The sequence below is a fragment of the Lampetra fluviatilis genome, chromosome 44 (genome assembly GCF_964198595.1).
Source record: "Lampetra fluviatilis chromosome 44, kcLamFluv1.1, whole genome shotgun sequence".
Lineage (NCBI taxonomy): Eukaryota > Metazoa > Chordata > Hyperoartia > Petromyzontiformes > Petromyzontidae > Lampetra > Lampetra fluviatilis.
In genome coordinates this window covers 2,790,579-2,808,555 of record NC_136318.1, presented here as the reverse complement: position 1 = coordinate 2,808,555, position 17,977 = coordinate 2,790,579, and the positions used below count along the sequence as shown (strand labels likewise).

Sequence of the window (17,977 nt, the reverse complement as noted above, 5' to 3'; positions counted from 1 at the left end):
ATGAGCAATGCACAAATGCCATAAAGGCTACGGGCATTTTTTTTTCACGGATAAAAAAACTATTCCGTAGCAAGTAAAAAAAAGGCACGAAAATATACAACAAACGGGGTGGGGGGCGAACTGAAGTCAAGACTTACAAATTTAAATTACAGCCTGAACAGTCAAAAATATCCGACTCGACAGGCAATTGAAGTGTGGGCAGACCGGTGGAAAAAAAAAGGCCCGTCCGATACGCGAACAGACAGACAATGGCAATTTCACAGCGCACAAACACCGCAATGGGGGGCGAGGGCGGCTGATAAATTTTGATGCGAGAGCGGATACGCGACGTTCAGACGTGCAACATTGTGATGAATTCCCATAGTTACACACGCGCGCGTGTGTGTGTGGTGTTGGCGGTAGTGGGGAGCGGCAGTGTAGCAGTTGAGCGCTACGCTGCACTACGAACGATGGTGACCCGAGTTCGATTCCCGCTCACGGCCAACACCGGTGACGATTGTCTGAGCCGGTCCTGGGCCTCCCCTAGGTTGACTCAGCCTCAAATGAGTACTTGGTGCGATGTGTAAAAAAACATCGCCACTGGGGAGACAAAGGTGGTCGAGCGAGGTGTTGGCCACCCACCCCATCGTGTGGCGTGCCGGCCTTCATAGGTGCTACTCGCTAACAGCAATTGCCCCTACAGTATGTTAAAGCAAAACGGGGGATCTTTGCTCAAGACCGCTTCTGCCGAATCTTGTAAAACTTTGAAAAGCTGGCTTCTTTTGTTGTTAAGGGGCATTTCAGCCGTTTGCAAGCAAGCCCCCTTGCGTGTCGCTATAACAGACATCGTGTAGAAGAATATGTTTACCCTTTCTGGCAGTAAAACAGGAGGTTGTGTTAAGACGTACACACACCAAACAGAAACCTTTTGCAAGAAATCGTGTCCGCATGAACCGCACGCAAACTTGTGTTGAGCATGCAAACACGCTCTGGTAATACCCCTGCATTGTCTTTGAAACTGATTGGTCTACGCCTTCTATAGGGCCCAGTCTCACCACCGGTGTCAGACCAGAGAACAACGCCAAAAGGCGCACACAGTACAAGGGCAATGCCACGCATCGGAGCATCGATAGCTCGGCGTGAGCAGCAGCTGCACCGTGGGAGCGGTATAACCGCAGCAGAGGCAGCCCACTTCGTGTGGCCGTTGCGCAACTCCAACGCGGTGTGTGTGTGTGGGGAGCGAATACGGAAGGTACCACACACACACAAATCCCCTATCTACAGAACCACGTGGCACGCTCCACCGCCACCACTCCCTGCACCGTCACAGTTTCCTCACTCTGGCACGAGACATGTTTGAGACTAGCGATGGTTTTGGCTAGAATAGCGCGAGATTAAAAAAAACCACATATAGCTATAAAAACGGAAATTAAGGTGGGCGAATTTGGGACCTAATTATACTGCAGTCCATACGTATATACAGGGAGTCCCAGATGTTACAAAAATATATAAAGTTTTAGCGAATTAAAACAGGGGTCACAAGACACGGTGGCTAGGAGATGTTAACTACCTCGCCTGGTATACAGGAGGTCGTGGGTGCGATCTCGACCCCGACGCGTGGATTTTTTTTTTCCTCCGGGTCCTCCGGTTTTTTCCCCTCCACATTTAGAATCAACATTACGTGTTTAAGAGTATTTGGCTGCTATAAATGTCCACGTAATAAGCCACTTTGTTGAGCCGTCATCTGTGGGCAGGTCGCTTCTGAAAAAGAGCTCCATAGCTCAGTGGGCCTGACCTCGTGAAATAACAAATAGATATGTTAGTTTAATAGTTTTAATCTGGAACACCCTGTACAATGAGTGCACATGCATTACGGTCCTTTTGTGAAATCCACTACCGGATGAGGAGGGCCTCTCCGTGTCGAGCGGACCGTGAGGGTCGTTTGACCATACTTCACCATGCTGGTCAGTCGACCCGTGGCACCTGGGTCTGCCCCGTGACCTCCTGCCAGCGGGTGTTCGACACTTCACGTGGCCTCAAGGTGCACATTGCCTGGCACAAGCGTCGTGGTGACCTTCTTCTTGGTTCTTTCGGTAAAGTCACGTAGAAGGGAAGTAATAAAATAATAAAAATAAAACATAATAAATTAATTCTCACGACGTTTCGGCCACAACGCAAGCAGCCGTCCTCAGGTGAAAACCAGGTCTGTCGAGGTGACGTCACCACCACTTAGCGGCGAATGGCGGTTGTTATGTTATGTTATGCCGCAGAGGGCAGTTCAGCAAAATTGTATTGTTGGACTGTACGATGTGCCCACGTCTATGCTCCCAGCGGTCAGCCACCCGTGCGTACAATGGCAAGTAGGAATACGCACGTATGTTCAACTTCTTTCGCACCGTGCTAATCACTGAGGCATGACAAACTACGTTACACCACAGATAGTCAATAGAACCCTTTCCTGCTCAAAAAAGCCTGGGATGGAACTTTATCTGCTGTTTGGAGCCCCGAGGCAGCGGTGGAAATTCCACATTCCTGTGGACAGAACGGGTGCATGCACAAGAGAACCACTCGGGACTTGCATGATAACATTTACATTTATATAGTCGATGTGCAACCAACCACAGCTCAAGATGCTTCGCATTTAGAATGGAAATGTTTACTTTATAGGGAGAAAGGCAGTCATCTCTCTGAGTTTTCAATCTGCGCTTGAAGGGAGGCAGGGGGGAGGAGCCAGGGCAGGGGGAATTAAGGGACCGAGTTGGACTCCTAACCGGGATTTCAAATTGCAAGCCTTGCAAATCGCTAACCAGAGGTGGAGCGAGCGGCTCGCAAAACTGAAGGCCGCCGACTTGAACTCCCGGGGGGCTGGGGGATGACCCGGCCCCCTCTTCATCTCTCCGGGGGGTTGACAGCAAAAACAAGCACCGCTTTGCGGGAAAGCCAACGGCGGTTTTCCTGCTCCAGTTAAACGTGGAATTTCCACCACGGGTGCATCGGCTGTGGCAGTGATCGAGCGCCATCGACAATGCTCATTCGAGCGGGAAAATCACTTGGACTTTGAATCGCGAAGCGCAAACCACGACAATGGTTTAAAGGCACCTTTAGGCATTTAAAGGCCGTGACGGTGGCACACGAGCGAGACCCGGCACGTCGGAGCCACGGGTTGGTGATTCGCATTTGTGGTGACTTGCTCCCAGAAAAAGAACTGAATATTTATCCTGGAGGAATCCGACGAGCAATGAAGCTCTTTTTCACACGTGTCCAGTCGGGGCGGGTCACTGGGCTGCTGTACGTAGCCTGTGCAATGGCAGTACAGCAAGTGGGTCCCTTGACTCTGTCTGTGCCAATGTTTGCATGTTATCCACTCATACATTTGTGTGGATTTGTTGACTTCCAGGTCATCCAGTATTCTTGAACGTGCGTAACGCTCCTTAAAATTGGATTTGGCAAGGCATCCCCAAATACAATACCTTCATTAAAATAATAATTGAAATAAGACTCGGCAAGACTTTCCAATATAAATATCGTACGTTATCACATGGTCAAAGGCGCGCAGCGCCAATTGAAATTGTTGTTGGAAATATGTGCGCGAACGCAGGCCAGCTTAACCTCTCACAGAATGTATCCACAATTAGTTAACGAGCGATCATCATGTTCTTGCCGCAGGCGCAATTAAAATCCGTTTTGACGTCCCAATAATGGATTGTTCTTGTGCCGTAGGCCGTCGTCATTCTACTGGCAACCGTGGAAATGACTGCAAGTTGCAACACAAAAGTTGAACTTGGAGGATAAGCGACACATTTTGCATGCGGGTAGGACTATGCCCGACGAGGGAAATGTACAATCAGCTATAAAATCACAATAAGTCACGGCCCTCGCCCTGCTGCGCGAATCATGGGGGGGTTGCTTGACCATACTTCACCGTGCTGGTATGGTCAGCATGAGTTGGTGAAGGCGGTGGAGGGCAGGGAGGGGGGGGAGGCCGAGGACCGGTTCACGTATCACTCACCACAAATGTTAGCCGTGGGCATGAATTGAACTCGGGTCACGGGGTTCACAGTGCAGCGCGCTAACCACCGCCACCTACGCATCACCTCCCAACAAAAAGGTTGGAAACTGGGACAAATGCCACAAAACTCTCTCAATCATCAATCAAACATTGGAACAGTTCAAACGCGCACTGTATGTACAGTTACGAGCACTGCGAATGAGGAACTGGGACCAAACGCATTCGTGAGAAGACACGAGCCGCATCATTATTCCATCCATTTCTGCCAAAGCCGTAATAACAGGCACAGGAGCTGGGGCGATTTGCAGATGTATTATCGCAAACCCTAAAGCCACCTCCTGCTGTCCTTGGGGTGTAAGGATTCACCACATATAGTGAAACATGAAGGTCATTAGTTTTTTAATAAGCAAAGAGCTCTCCGACACACACCGGTGTGCTGTACTAATAACGAATTGGCACGTTTTGTTTACGTGACAAACCTTATTAATTGGCTATTTCGGGTGGTGGCGGGTTTAACGACACATTTATATATTTACACGCTCCAACCCAACTAATACTTATATTATAGAGGATAACAAAATGTGCTTTTCGAGGTCACAGTTGCACGAATGAATTAACGAGAGGATTCCATCTGAAGTTCCATGATCATAACACCGTATCGTACTACAGCACGCGTACAGCCCTTTCGTCAAAACCACACAACGGGGTCGTCGGGATTATTTAACCATACTCCACCGCAACGTAGCCCAGTAGCAGTGCCAGAATAAGCTAGTACGGTGCCTGTAGCATATGTTATAAAGGGGATCTAAATTTTTTAAAAAACACAAATATTTAGACACCAATTTTTAACTTGCATAGTAAAGTAACTGAATTTTTTCACGTGATATACAGCCAGATAATACGACAAATCGCTAACCTTAAACAACCAGCCGTTCATAAAAGTTGAAGGCAGTATAGTACTATAGTAATAGAGAAAGTGCAGAATCACTGAACCGCAATTGATAGCTTGGAAGCATTTAGCGCGGGGTCCTTGAAAGTGCGGGGCCCATAGCATCTGCTACTTTTGCTACTCGGATAATCCGGCACTGTCCAGCAGCAGCCTATAACACCTGTTATGCACATGCAGGTCACTCATCCACGTATGATCCAGGCTGAGCTTCCGAGATCTGATAAGTTCACCGAGGAATCCGGGCGATTTGGCCAAAGGATTGCCAACAGAGTGCGCCTTAAAGGTTATTTTTTATCCTATACTGCAGCTGAATGTAAACATATTTTTGGATGTGTCATGTTTGTGTGGATAAAAAAAGATTCTAACTCGAGTATTTTTGTTTGAAGGTCAATATTATCACACGTGGTGGTGGGTTGTCCATTAATGCATACAACAGGCGGTATAGGCTTCTGCGGGAACTACCCTGTGGACAGCAGAGGACAGGGAAACAACATCCGTTGTTGTACTATACTATGATCCCATTTCTATGCTCCCCACCTTTACCAAACCACACTGACGAACGTGGTAAAGTGTCGTCAAACAGACCCCCAGACACACGCACAACCCACGCGGTGCGGTTAAGGCGATCAACCAGCAAGAAAGTGAACAAAAAAGGGTCCGCGTAGGTAAATAATAAAAAATATATTTCCGGCACATTTTTTACAACCCGTCCGCTGTGGTGGTTGTGTTTCTTTTAATAATTACTCGTATTCGGGGGTCGTCAGGTTTCCTCATCGACGAAAGTGTTTTTCTGTTGCTCATACAATACGATAAAAAATACTTAATTGTATCACGCAGCGCTTACTATTACATGACTCATTCGGAGTGATGACCTTTGTCATCATAGCAGATCTGGCTTGCCATGGGGGGGGAGACGGAACATACCTAAGACGAAATATGTTCCTTAGCGGCGGCGCTGAAGGGGTGGGTGGCGTGGTTTGATAACCGTAGTTAGCACATTGCACTATGAACCCGGAGACCTGAATTCAATTGCCAACGGCGGATAACATCGGTGGCTGGGTCGATGTCCGAACCAGTTCCTGCATCCACCAATGCCTCGCTCACCCCCCCCCAGCCTTCCACCTCCCGCACAGATTCACACCGACCAACGTGGTGAAGTACGTTCCGGTCAAACTATCCCCATGACCAACACAGCATAGGGGAGGGATTCATATTCTTAGGTTTTTTCGGTAAAGTCACGTAGGTAAAACATCAAAATTAATAAAAATAAAATAAAATTAAGATCACTTGATGCAGCTAATCCGGCTGTGACGGTCCCACCTGATGACGGAGACTTGTGTTGCCTCCGAAACGTCGTGATCTTTATTTTATTTTATTTTTATTAATTTTGATGTTTTACCTACGTGACTTTACCGAAAAAACCTAAGAATATGAATACATAGGGGAGGGCCTTCATCCAGCAGCAGCGGATTGACAAACGCAGAAAAGCATGATGATTATTATGGTCTGTTGGGGCAAGTGCTGAGGGTTTCCCATGGGAAATCCTTCGCCGCGCACTTCTGTCTTCTGCGATCCTCTTATCCGTTCCAGCGTGAGCCTCGTCCATGATTTGATGTTATCTGTCCGTGTCATCCCTGGTCTTCCTTGTGCACGTGAACCGCCTATTGTGCCTTGCATAATCTGCTTTTCCAAACAAGTTTTTTTCTCATGACATGAGTAGCACCTATGAAGGCCGGCACGGCACACGAGAGGCTGGGGTGGGTGGCCAGCACTATACCCAGACCGAAACCATCACCACCATCATCATCACCAAAGACAAAGATCCCCCGCATTGATTTAACAGACTGTTGGGGCAAGTGCTGTTAGAGTAGCACCTATGAAGGCCGGCACGGCACACGACGGGGTGGGGTGGGTAGCCAGCACTATACCCAGACCGCAACCATCACCACCATCATCATCATCACCAAAGACAAAGATCCCCCGTATAACTTAGACAGACTGTTGGGGCAAGTGCTGTTAGAGAGCAGCACCTATGAAGGCCGGCACAGCACACGAGGGGGTGGGTGGCCAGCACCACGCCCTTCAGCTCTTGCACACGTACAGTACTGCAAAGACAAAGACACAACACACACACACCTACCTACCTGTACATACGCACAGGTACGTGTACAGACAGGCCCTCTGTCAGTCCACTGCTGGATGAACGCCTCCCCACACAGTGCTAGCAATGGGATGTTGGTGAAGGGCCGGGAGGAGGACAGGGTGTATCGCACGTGGGTGGCATAGAAGTGCAGTCCAACATAGCTGAGGTTACTACTGTAACGTGATACACAAGTGTTGTTGTACCGTAACAAGGCACGAGACCCTCTGTAAGGGCGCACAAGGTGACATCACATGCTTTGGTGGTGCTGCTGCTGCTGCTGGGTTCACAGTCAGTCGTACACCGGCGTCAATAACAACAACCACAACAACCACAACAACCTCCCCCACCCAACACATTCGTCGTCAACAACACTGCGGCCGTAAAAAAAAGGAGACACTAAATAAACAATAGGTGACGTTTCGGGCAACGGCCCTTCCTCGTTGCACTATGCAAATATCGGTGTGTGTGCGTGTGTGTGTGTAACGTACAGTGCCCCGCGAAGCAGTTGATAGTAAACGCGGTGACAGGGATAGAACTTTACGAGTGGATAAGGAAGTGAATGCGTAAGTTCACCACGCGTGCATCCGATGGTGCTGTGAGACACGGATGTAGCCATGGAGTCAACATTGGGGGGGACCAAATCTTCCAGGGGGTCTGGGGGTCCCTCCCCCCAGAAAAAAATCTAAATATGAAAACTCTTTTCCAGCGATTTCCTGGGATGGACTTTTTTTTATTTATGACAATAATGTCTAATAGTGTATTATATTACATTGCTGTTTTTTATTTTTTTACCTTTTCTTGTTTCATTGTATGTCATGGCAGAGATTAGGGATTAATAAAGTACAACCATAACCACAATCATCTAAACAGAAATCTATGCATTGATTTATATGAAGGCCAAGGTTCAGCAAATTGTTGTTTTGATTTACATAGCATAGCCTTCGACACTTCACGTGGGGCCTCGAAAGTGCACCTAGCCTGGCACAATCGCCCCGGTGATGTCACCGCCACTTAAGGTGGGCGAACGGCGGTTGCTGTTGAGTGACAACGAAAACAACAACAACAACAACACACTTGGACTGGTAGTATATAGTATCATGTAGCCCTACCTACATTGTACAATGCACATACGACCCACAGCCCCCGCAAAGAGTTGTAAAGACTGAACGGCAAACATCACAGACAGACCTCTGCTGTGTAAACATCACACAATGTTTACTCAACTACCCTGCTAGCATTGTAAAGCATACGGATATGCGAAGTGGACTGCAGCAGACACCCTAGGTATTGGTACCGTAGCATTTGACTATGAGCCAGGTGACCGACTGTACAATGTCTTAAGCGTATCTGTTGACCATAGGTATACAATGGAGTGAGTTTATAGTGTGTAGGCGTTACAGCTTCGCAGAGCATGCCGTAGGTAAAATACCACCACTACTATAATACCAAAAATAAATACCACCACTACTAAAAAAAATACCACCACTTCTAAAATACCACTACTATAGGCGTGCACTCGACTTTGTCACACATTACCAAAGGTGCATATTATAGGATCGACACTCTAACCCCTATAACCGCGTAGTGGTTATACATCCACATTGCTGCAACACGGAATGTCACCACGCCCGGCCGCCTTTGTCTCCCCAGTGGCGATGTTCACACACCACATCAGTTACTCTCGTTTGAGGCTGAGTCGACCTAGGGGAGGACCAGGACCGGTTCAAAAAAGCGTCAGTGGCGGTGGTCGTGAGCGGGAATCGAACTCGGGTCGCCGGGTTCGTAGCGCAGCGCGCTAACCGCTGCACCACCGCTCCCCACACACACACAGGATAAAGACAAAGATCTCCCGTGTAGCCTTGTGAGACTGTAGGTGGCAAGTGCTGTTAGCGAGCACCTATGAAGGCCGGCAAGGCACACGAGGGGGTGGGTGGCCAGCACCACGCCCGACCGCCTTTGTCTCCCCATATAAATATAAAATCTCGCAGCATTGTGCCTCTGCAAGGTTGTGTGCGTCCAATCACCTGTGGGAGCGTAGCCCCTTTGAGAGAAATACGAATTCAATTGGGGTGCTGGGTAGGCTATGAATGGATCGCCCTGTACTGAAACGTGAAAAATGTGAACAAAACCGCATTGGCTTGCACGTGTGCTGTTACGTAAACAACAAGCAGGGGTCCGCATCATATTTTGGGTGTTTTTTTGGGGGGGGGGGGTTAATCGCGTGTAAATATATAAATGTGTCGTTGAACCCGCCACCACCCGGCGCAGCCAATTAGTGAGGTTTGTTGGAGAGAAAATCCCATAACATTTTAAATGTTGTGGGTGTTTGAAATCCACGTTTACATATTAAATGTTGTGGGTGTTTGAAATCCACGTTAACATTTTAAATGTTGCGGGTGTTTGAAATCCACGTTAACATTTTAAATGTTGCGGGTGTTTGAAATCCACGTTTACATTTTAAATGGTGCGGGTGTTTGAAATCCACGTTAACATTTTAAATGTTGCGGGTGTTTGAAATCCACGTTTACATTTTAAATGTTGTGCGTTTTTGAAATCCACGTTTACATATTAAATGTTGCGGGTGTTTGAAATCCACGTTTACATATTAAATGTTGTGGGTGTTTGAAATCCACGTTAACATTTTAAATGTTGTGGGTGTTTGAAATCCACGTTAACATTTTAAATGTTGTGGGTGTTTGAAATCCACGTTAACATGTTAAATGTTGCGGGTGTTTGGAATCCACGTTAACATTTTAAATGTTGTGGGTGTTTGAAATCCACGTTTACATTTTAAATGTTCCGGGTGTTTGAAATCCACGTTAACATTTTAAATGTTGCGGGTGATTGAAATCCACATTAACATTTTAAATGTTGTGGGTGTTTGAAATCCACGTTAACATTTTAAATGTTGCGGGTGTTTGAAATCCACATTGTTGTGGGTGTTTGAAATCCACGTTTACATTTTAAATGTTGTGGGTGTTTTAAATCCACGTTTACATTTTAAATGTTGTGGATCTGCAATGTTGTGGGATTTGCTCTCCAACAAACCTCACTAATTGGCTGTGCCGGGTGGTGGCGGGTTCAACGACACAGTCATATATTTACGCGATCTAAACCCCCCAAAAAAACAATTAATATCATGGCTATTGTTCGCGAAAGCCTACGTGTTTAACACTAAGGGTGTAAAGTACATTATTTATGTAATAATTGTGTATGCACGTGAGATACGCAGCCTGTTTCACCATCACCAGCCGTGATTTATTCACTGATGGATACCAATGTAGCCTCTATGTATACAAATGGCACTTTACACGTGTAGAAATATAGTACTGCATCGAGACATAGGACTGAAAGTATGCTTACACGTCTTCTTGGTTCTTTCGGTAAATAATAAAAAATAATTAAATACATTCTCACGACGGCTGCTTGCGTTGTGGCCAAAACGTCGTGAGAATTGTATTTTATTATGTTTTATTTTTATTATTTTATTATTTCCATTCTACGTGACTTTACCGAAAGAACCAAGAAGATGAATCCCTGCAGTCACGAAAGCTTTAAATCGAAATATTCTTACACGTATAGCACAATCATTTACAGATTCACTTTACATGTGTAAACACATATTGTGGTGTACGTTAATACAAACCTATGCTCGGGGGGGGTGTGGGGGTATTATACGAGCATATACATTACAGGTTAACATACTTTTACTGTAGTATATATGTACACTAGGCAAGTCTACATACTTTGATATTATTATCATCATACCGTATACACCAAGGCTGACAGTGTATCTATCTATTTTACACCTGAAGACGGTTGCTTGGGTTGCGATCGAAACGTCATGATCTATAATGTTTTCTACCTACGTGACTTTACCGAAAGAACCACAGAGTACACACAGTACCATTATTACGTACAGATATATTACATTATTGTGCTAATCTGTATTTTTACAGAGGCACAGGATGTAATAACACACACACACACAGGTACACCCTGGACTATGCTGGAGATCACAGCATACGAACGTACCCATAATTGTTGCTATAACAACACATACTTGTTCTTGTGTACACACGTGCACACACCATATCATTGCTATAGATTGTTAGCACTTGTAAACAATGTACAGGGTAGAACCAACTCTATACCAGACAATAATCAAGGTGTGTATACTGCCAGGGACAGCTGTTGTATCAGTGTCTGTGTCTGTGAATACTGAAAGGCTGTGTGTGAACACGTGTACACACACACACACAGCACCCCACACTACAGCATACACACAGAATACAAACAGCCTTGTAAGAGAACCACACTTCATAGACTCCACAGGTGTATGTACTAAGCTCACCAGAGTACAAGAACAGCTGTTGTATCCGTGTCTCTGTGTCTGTGAATACTGAAAGGCTGTGTGTGAACACGTGTACACACACAGCACCCCACATTACAGCATACACACAGAATACAAACAGCCTTGTAAGAGAACCACACTTCATAGACTCCACAGGTGTATGTACAAAGCTCACCAGAGTACAGGAACAACTGTTGTATCCGTGTCTGTGTCTGTGAATACTAAAAGGCTGTGTGAACACGTGTACACAGCATCCCACACTACAGTACACACAGAATACAAACAGCCTTGTAAGAGAACCACACTTCATAGATTCTATAGGTGTATATACTGCCAAGCTCACCAGAGTACAAGAACAGCTGTTGTATCCGTGTATCAGTGTGTCTGTGAATACTAAAAAGGCTGTGTGAACACGTGTACACACACACAGCACCCACACTACAGCATACACACAGAACACAAACAGCCTTGTGTATGTTGTGTACAGCCAGGCTCACCCAGAGCTGCTGGTGACACGTGTCTCTGTGTCTGTAGGAGGCTGCTGCCTGCAGCACCTCGCTACAGTGTGTACACACAGCTATGCCAGGTGGAGGTGTGTGTAGGTGTGTGTCTATACGTGTGTGTGTGTAGGTGTGTGTGTGTGGGGAGCGGTGGTGTAGCGGTTAGCGCGCTGCGCTATGAACCTGGCGACCCGGCTTCGATTCCCGCTCATGGCCAACATCAGTGCCGATTATCTGAACCGGTCCTGGGCCTCCCCTAGGTCGACTCAGCCTGAAACGAGTACCTGGTGCGGTGTGTAAACATCGCCACTAGGGAGACAAAGGCGGTCGGGCGTGGTGCTAGCCACCCACCCTCTCGTGTGCCGTTCCGGCCTTCATAGGTGCTCGCTTAACAGCACTTGCCCCTACAGTCTGTTATGGCTATATGGGGGATCTTTGTAGGTGAGTAAGTGTTGGTGTGTTTAGGTGTGTGTAAGTGTTGGTGTGTTTAGGGGTGTGTAAGTGGCGGTGTGTGTGGGTTGATGTGTTGGTGTGTGTGTAGGTGAGTGAGTGTGTGTAGGTGTTGGTGTGTGTTGGTGTGTAGGTGTTGTTGGTGTGTGTGTGTAAGTGTTGGAGTGTGTAAGTGTAGGTGTGTTGGTGTGTGTAAATGTTGGTGTGTGTGTAAGTGTTGGAGTGTGTAAGTGTTGGAGTGTGTAAGTGTAGGTGTGTGTGAGTGTGTGTCGGTGTGTGTGTGTCGGTGTGTGTGTGTGTAAGTGTTGGTGTGTGTGTGTAAGTGTTGGTGTGTGTGGTTCTCGGCTCACCACACCGTGCCAGGGGTCCAGCTGGGTCGAGTATCCGCGTCTCCCCCGGTGCCTTGACGCCTGCTGCTGCCTCCCTTGCGGAGCTCTCAAAGTAACTTTCCTGCAGGGACACGCGACGCCTCTTCACCGCCACGCGCCACCAACGGCGGAGGGAGGGGGGAGGAGGGGGTGGGTGGGGGCTGTGCCGGCGGGTCGCTCCCGCGGAGGGATACAACAACACGGAGGCCCCGCCCACACGTCACAACGTGCGCGCGCGCGCGCGCACGCGCCCCCTGCCTGCACCGACGACGCATTGACCCTAGTGGTGAAGTATGGTCAAATTTAGATTTGAAGCTTTCGTGACTGCAGGGATCCATACTCGTTGGTTCTTTGCCGAAAGAAACAAAGGATATGGCCAGCAACACGCCCGGCCGCCTTTGTCTCCCTGGTGGTGTTATTTACACAACGCACCAGGTACTCACTTGAGGCTGAGTCGACCTAGGGGAGGGCCCAGGACCGGTTCAGATAATCGTCACCGGTGTTGGCCGTGAGCTGGAATCGAACCCGCGTCGTCAGGTTCATAGCGCAGTGCGCTAAGCGCTACACTACCGCTCCCCACACACACAGACACACACACAGACAACAACAACCGCCATTCGCCACTAAGTGGCGGTGACGTCACCACGACGCTTGTGCCAGGCCATGTGCACCTTGAGGCCACGTGAAGTGTCGAACGCCCGCTGGCAGGAGGTCACGGGGCAAACCCAGATGCCATGGGTCGACTGACCGAGATGACCGAGATGACTGGCTGATGCACCACCTGTGTGCCCCCTACTGTGCCAACTTGCTGTGCTTTAGCCACCCGGCGCTCGGCTCGTTGTTGTGAGCGTCGCTCCTCCGCCCTCCGTTGTTGTTGGAGGGCGACTGCCTCCAACTGCCTAGTAGCGTCCTTCACGAGCCTCCTCCACTGAGGCCGATCTTGACACCGCTGGTACCAGTCGTCGGCAAGTCCACTCAGCTCCACGTCCTCCTGTACCACATCACTCCATCTCTTCTCTAGCCCGTGCCGCGTCCGTTAAGCCCCCTCGATCCGGCTAATCAGAAGCTGCTTGGCTATGCGGTGGCTGGGCATGCGGGCTACATGACCCAGCCAACGCAGCCTTGCCTGCCGGAGGAGCTCACCGATGGGACTTTGCCCAGATCTTTCAAGGATTTGTGAGCTCCTCACAAAATCCAGCCTGGTTAAACCCATGATGGATCGTAGGCAGGCCAGCCTAAATGTTTCCAACCGGTGAAGATGCTCCATTAGGGGGGTCCACGTTTCGCAAGCGTAGAGAAGGGAGGGAATGACTGTGGCCGAGAAGACCCGAAGCTTCGTGCGGAGCGACAGACCAGGTAGCTTCCACACAGCGTTATGCAACCGATGAAAGGATAGAAATAATAATAAAATACAAATGAAAATAACTAAGTTAAATCACCTGATGACGGACGCTTGTGTTGCACCCGAAACGTCGTGATTTAATTTAGTTATTTTCATTTTTATTTTATTATTTAGATTTTCACCTACGTGACTTTACCGGAATATCCAAAGATTATGGTTCCAGTAATGTATTCTTATACATTGGTATAAATGTTGTTGTGTTGTGTACCCTTGCTGCTAACCGTAACACGTTTGTAATTCTCATCTTGTGAAATATTAAAGTGCTCCTCCCTTAAAAGCCCCATTTATGATGCTTCTAGTTCATTCTGAAGAGCCTTTATAATTGTCCATACACGGTGAAGTACGTGACAATACACACGAACGCGAACACATTGTCTTTAAAGTGTCTCCCGTGTCCTCTTAAAATGAGCATCACATACGCGTCGCCTCCTGTTGCCTCGCTGCGTTTCCTACTTTCCTGTTGGCATTTAAGAGACGCGGTGGCGTTTTAGGAGATTAATAAATGCCGAGTCCTTATCCGCAACGTTCCACTCCATCAAAATAATATGGAACCTGGAGAACACGCGCGCGAGCGATGTTTGTGTTGAGATATTTTTTTGAATCTCATTTTATCAATTTACAGCCGTGATGTGTAAGAAGACGCATCGTGACGGCCGTTGCCGTCAGAGAGCTCAGCTGCAAAAAAATCCATTTGTTGTACTGTGCTTTCTATGCTACCCGCCGTCACCAACCCGCGCCCGACCAGCATCCATTCAACAGTGGGATGTACTTGCGCACATGAATTCGTGAAAAGGGTCAAATGTTGCAACAATTCACAAAAGGGGCCCTCGGTAGGAAAGCAACTCCTGTAGATGTATTATTATCCAGGGTTTGCCACCTGCAAGGGTTTGACCCGGACAGTTCACGAATTGGCGTTTGCAGTGTTCGAGTGGCATTAATTGATCAGTAGCGAGATCCAATCGCGATTTTGTGTGGAACCTCATGACGGTTCAGCGTGGAGTAAACTGTACAGTTTTGACAGATCACAGGCTGACCGAAGAATATGTCTGAGGGTTTAGGGCCACAGTGGAAAATGTGGTAAAACATTCTTGCAAATGACGAAAGAAACATCATCATCAAAGAAAAAAAGTGCCGGCCCGAAAAAACCCCGTGAGTTTCGAAACACATGCACAATAACACGTGTAAAAGGACCACTCAGCCTTCGAGAATGATGCAAATATTCACAAGAGGTGCATTGTGACCCTCGTATCTCAGTTCAGCATCAAGGCAATGCATTGAGGCAGCAGTGATGCACCGATCGACAACTGTAGGACCGGTTTAGCCCCAATTAGGATTCGTCAATGTGGAAAAACGTCACCGTCAGTGCGGCGTGCCAAGAGCAGCCCCAGGGAAAAATGTGGGCCTCCCTTTGGCGCCACGGTGGCTAGGAGATGTTAACTACCTCGCCTGGTATACAGGACGTCGTGGGTTCGATCCCGACCCTGACGCCTGCTGCTGTATATTTGGAGTTTGCGGTGTCTCTCATCATCATCACGGTGGCTAGGAGATGTTAACTCCCTCGCCTGGTATACAGGACGTCGTGGGTTCGATCCCGACCCTGACGCCTGTTGCTGTATATTTGGAGTTTGCGGTGTCTCTCTCATCATCATCACGGTGGCTAGGAGATGTTAACTACCTCGCCTGGTATACAGGACGTCATGGGTTCGATCCACGACCTTGACGCCTGCTGCTGTATATTTCGAGTTTGCGGTGTCGGATTTTTCTCCGGGCCCTCCGGTTTATTCCCTCCACATTTAGAATCAACATCACCCCGCGTTTAGCGTACTTGGCTGCTGTTATACAATCCCACGTGATGATGATGATGATAATCAACTTCGTTGAGCTATCAGTTGTGATAGCCAGGTCGCTTCTGAAAAAATAACGATTTTAGCTCAAATTTCGATTTAAAGCTTTCGTGACTGCAGGAATTCATCTTCTTGGTTCTTTCGGTAAAGTCACGTAGAAGGGACGTAATAAAATAATAAAAATATTATATTATTTTCATTTATTATGTTTTATTTTTATTATTTTATTACTTCCCTTCTACGTCACTTTACCGAAAGAACCAAGAAGATTTTAGCTCAGTGAGGCCTTACTGGGGTAACATATAACAACGTTGGTTATTTTTAGATTTGAAGTTTTCGTGACTGCAAGGATCCATACTCTTTGTTTTTTTTCGGTAAAGTCACGTAGGTTCAAAAATAAAAATAAAACAAATACATTAAATCACGACGTTTCGAAGACGGAAGCTGACGTTGGTTATGCAATAGTTGCAGGTGAATAGACGTCGTCGTTACGCAACGTGGATGATGCGTGAGGCTGCTGGAATGCCAGCCATGCGTCAATGAGACCGTGTAGACAAGTCCCACCGTGAGTTGTTTAGACTTTGTCAGCTCGACGTCTGCTGATGTCACACGACACGGACCCATTAGCATTTAGAATCGATGTCGCGCGTTTAGATTATTTGGCTGCTGCATGCTATAAATTCCCACGTGATGATGACGATGATGATGATAAGCCACTTGTTTAGCGTATCAGTTGTGAAAAAAAAGCTGTAAAGCTCCGTGGGGCCTAATTTGGATAAAATATATCAAAAAAATAGTTATATAGTCGTTACAGGTGAAGAAACGTCATCGTTACGCAACATTTACAATTCGAGTACGACGTTTCGCCTGCAATTACAACTGCCATCTACAAGCGCAGCTTCTCGGTGGCAGCCCTAACAGTCTGGAACGATATCCCTCTGCACATTCGCAGCATCACCTCAATCGCCTCCTTCAAGAGACACTTAAAAACTCACCTCTACAACCACGTGCTTTCGAGCGACTCTGAGCTTGGCTCCGCGCCTCTGAGTTGCGGCCATTACATCCGCAAATTTGCGCGCGTTATTAATTGAACTATCATTATTATTAAGCGTCAGTCAGGTTTTCACAAATCTCGTGGCCTTAAATGTTGCGGTTTTACTCTCCAACACACCGGTGTGCTGCACTAGTAAACGAATTGGCCACGTTTTGTTCACGTGACAAACCTTACTAATCGATGGCGGGTTTAACGACACATTGTATATCTACGCGATCTAACCCAAAAAAAACCTCCTCTATTATGGAAAATATTGGTCTGCGAAAGCCCCTCCTGCATGCTCGGTGTTCAACCAAAGTCGTTTCTACTTCGAGATCTCGACGTCCGATGCGTGCGACGAAGGGTGACCCCCTTCAACTTGTCCCATGAAGTCACGAGGAACCTGGCAGCGGTTTAATTGTTATAATTATTGTTATTTTGTAGCTTTCGTGACTGCAGGAATTACTCTTTGGTTCTTTCGGTAAAGTCACGTATAAAGATAAAATAATAAATTCAATACTAGCATACGACGTTTCGATTGCAACACAAGCAATCATCATCAGGTACAAATGAAATAGAAACACAAATCTAGTATACTTAGAAATGTAATGTAATACAACAGAGAGTCGGATAACATAACAGTCAACACCCTACCTGGTTGATTACGTTCTTCCTGAGAATGCAAAATTTGAGAGAGAGAGATAAAACACAGAAGCAGAGACATATAGACAGACATATAAGTAGACAGATATCACAGTGTTGCAATCGAAACGGCGTATGCTAGTATTTAATTTATTATTTTATCTTTATACGTGACTTTACCGAAAGAACCAAAGAATAATTATTGTTATTTATTTTTTTATTAAAGTGTGCCCTTCCCTTTTAATGTCAAAACTGAAGCGATGCATGCTCCTGACGCGAAGGGGAAAATCGATACCGTCTGGAC

At 47.0% G+C, this 17,977-nt stretch overlaps 1 protein-coding gene across 3 annotated transcripts in view; it reads right to left on the bottom strand.

The window, feature by feature from the left end:
• Positions 1–12,867, bottom strand: part of LOC144947244 (protein kinase C delta type-like) — a 98,529-nt gene extending 85,662 nt beyond the window's left edge. For 2 of the 3 annotated variants that reach the window (XM_078876461.1, XM_078876463.1), the window contains exon 1: positions 12,735–12,867. The gene's annotated coding sequence lies outside the window, so the exon portion shown is untranslated. The remainder of the gene's footprint in view (positions 1–12,734) is intronic. The other variant, XM_078876462.1, reaches the window with a different exon arrangement.
• Positions 12,868–17,977: the final 5,110 nt, after the last annotated feature.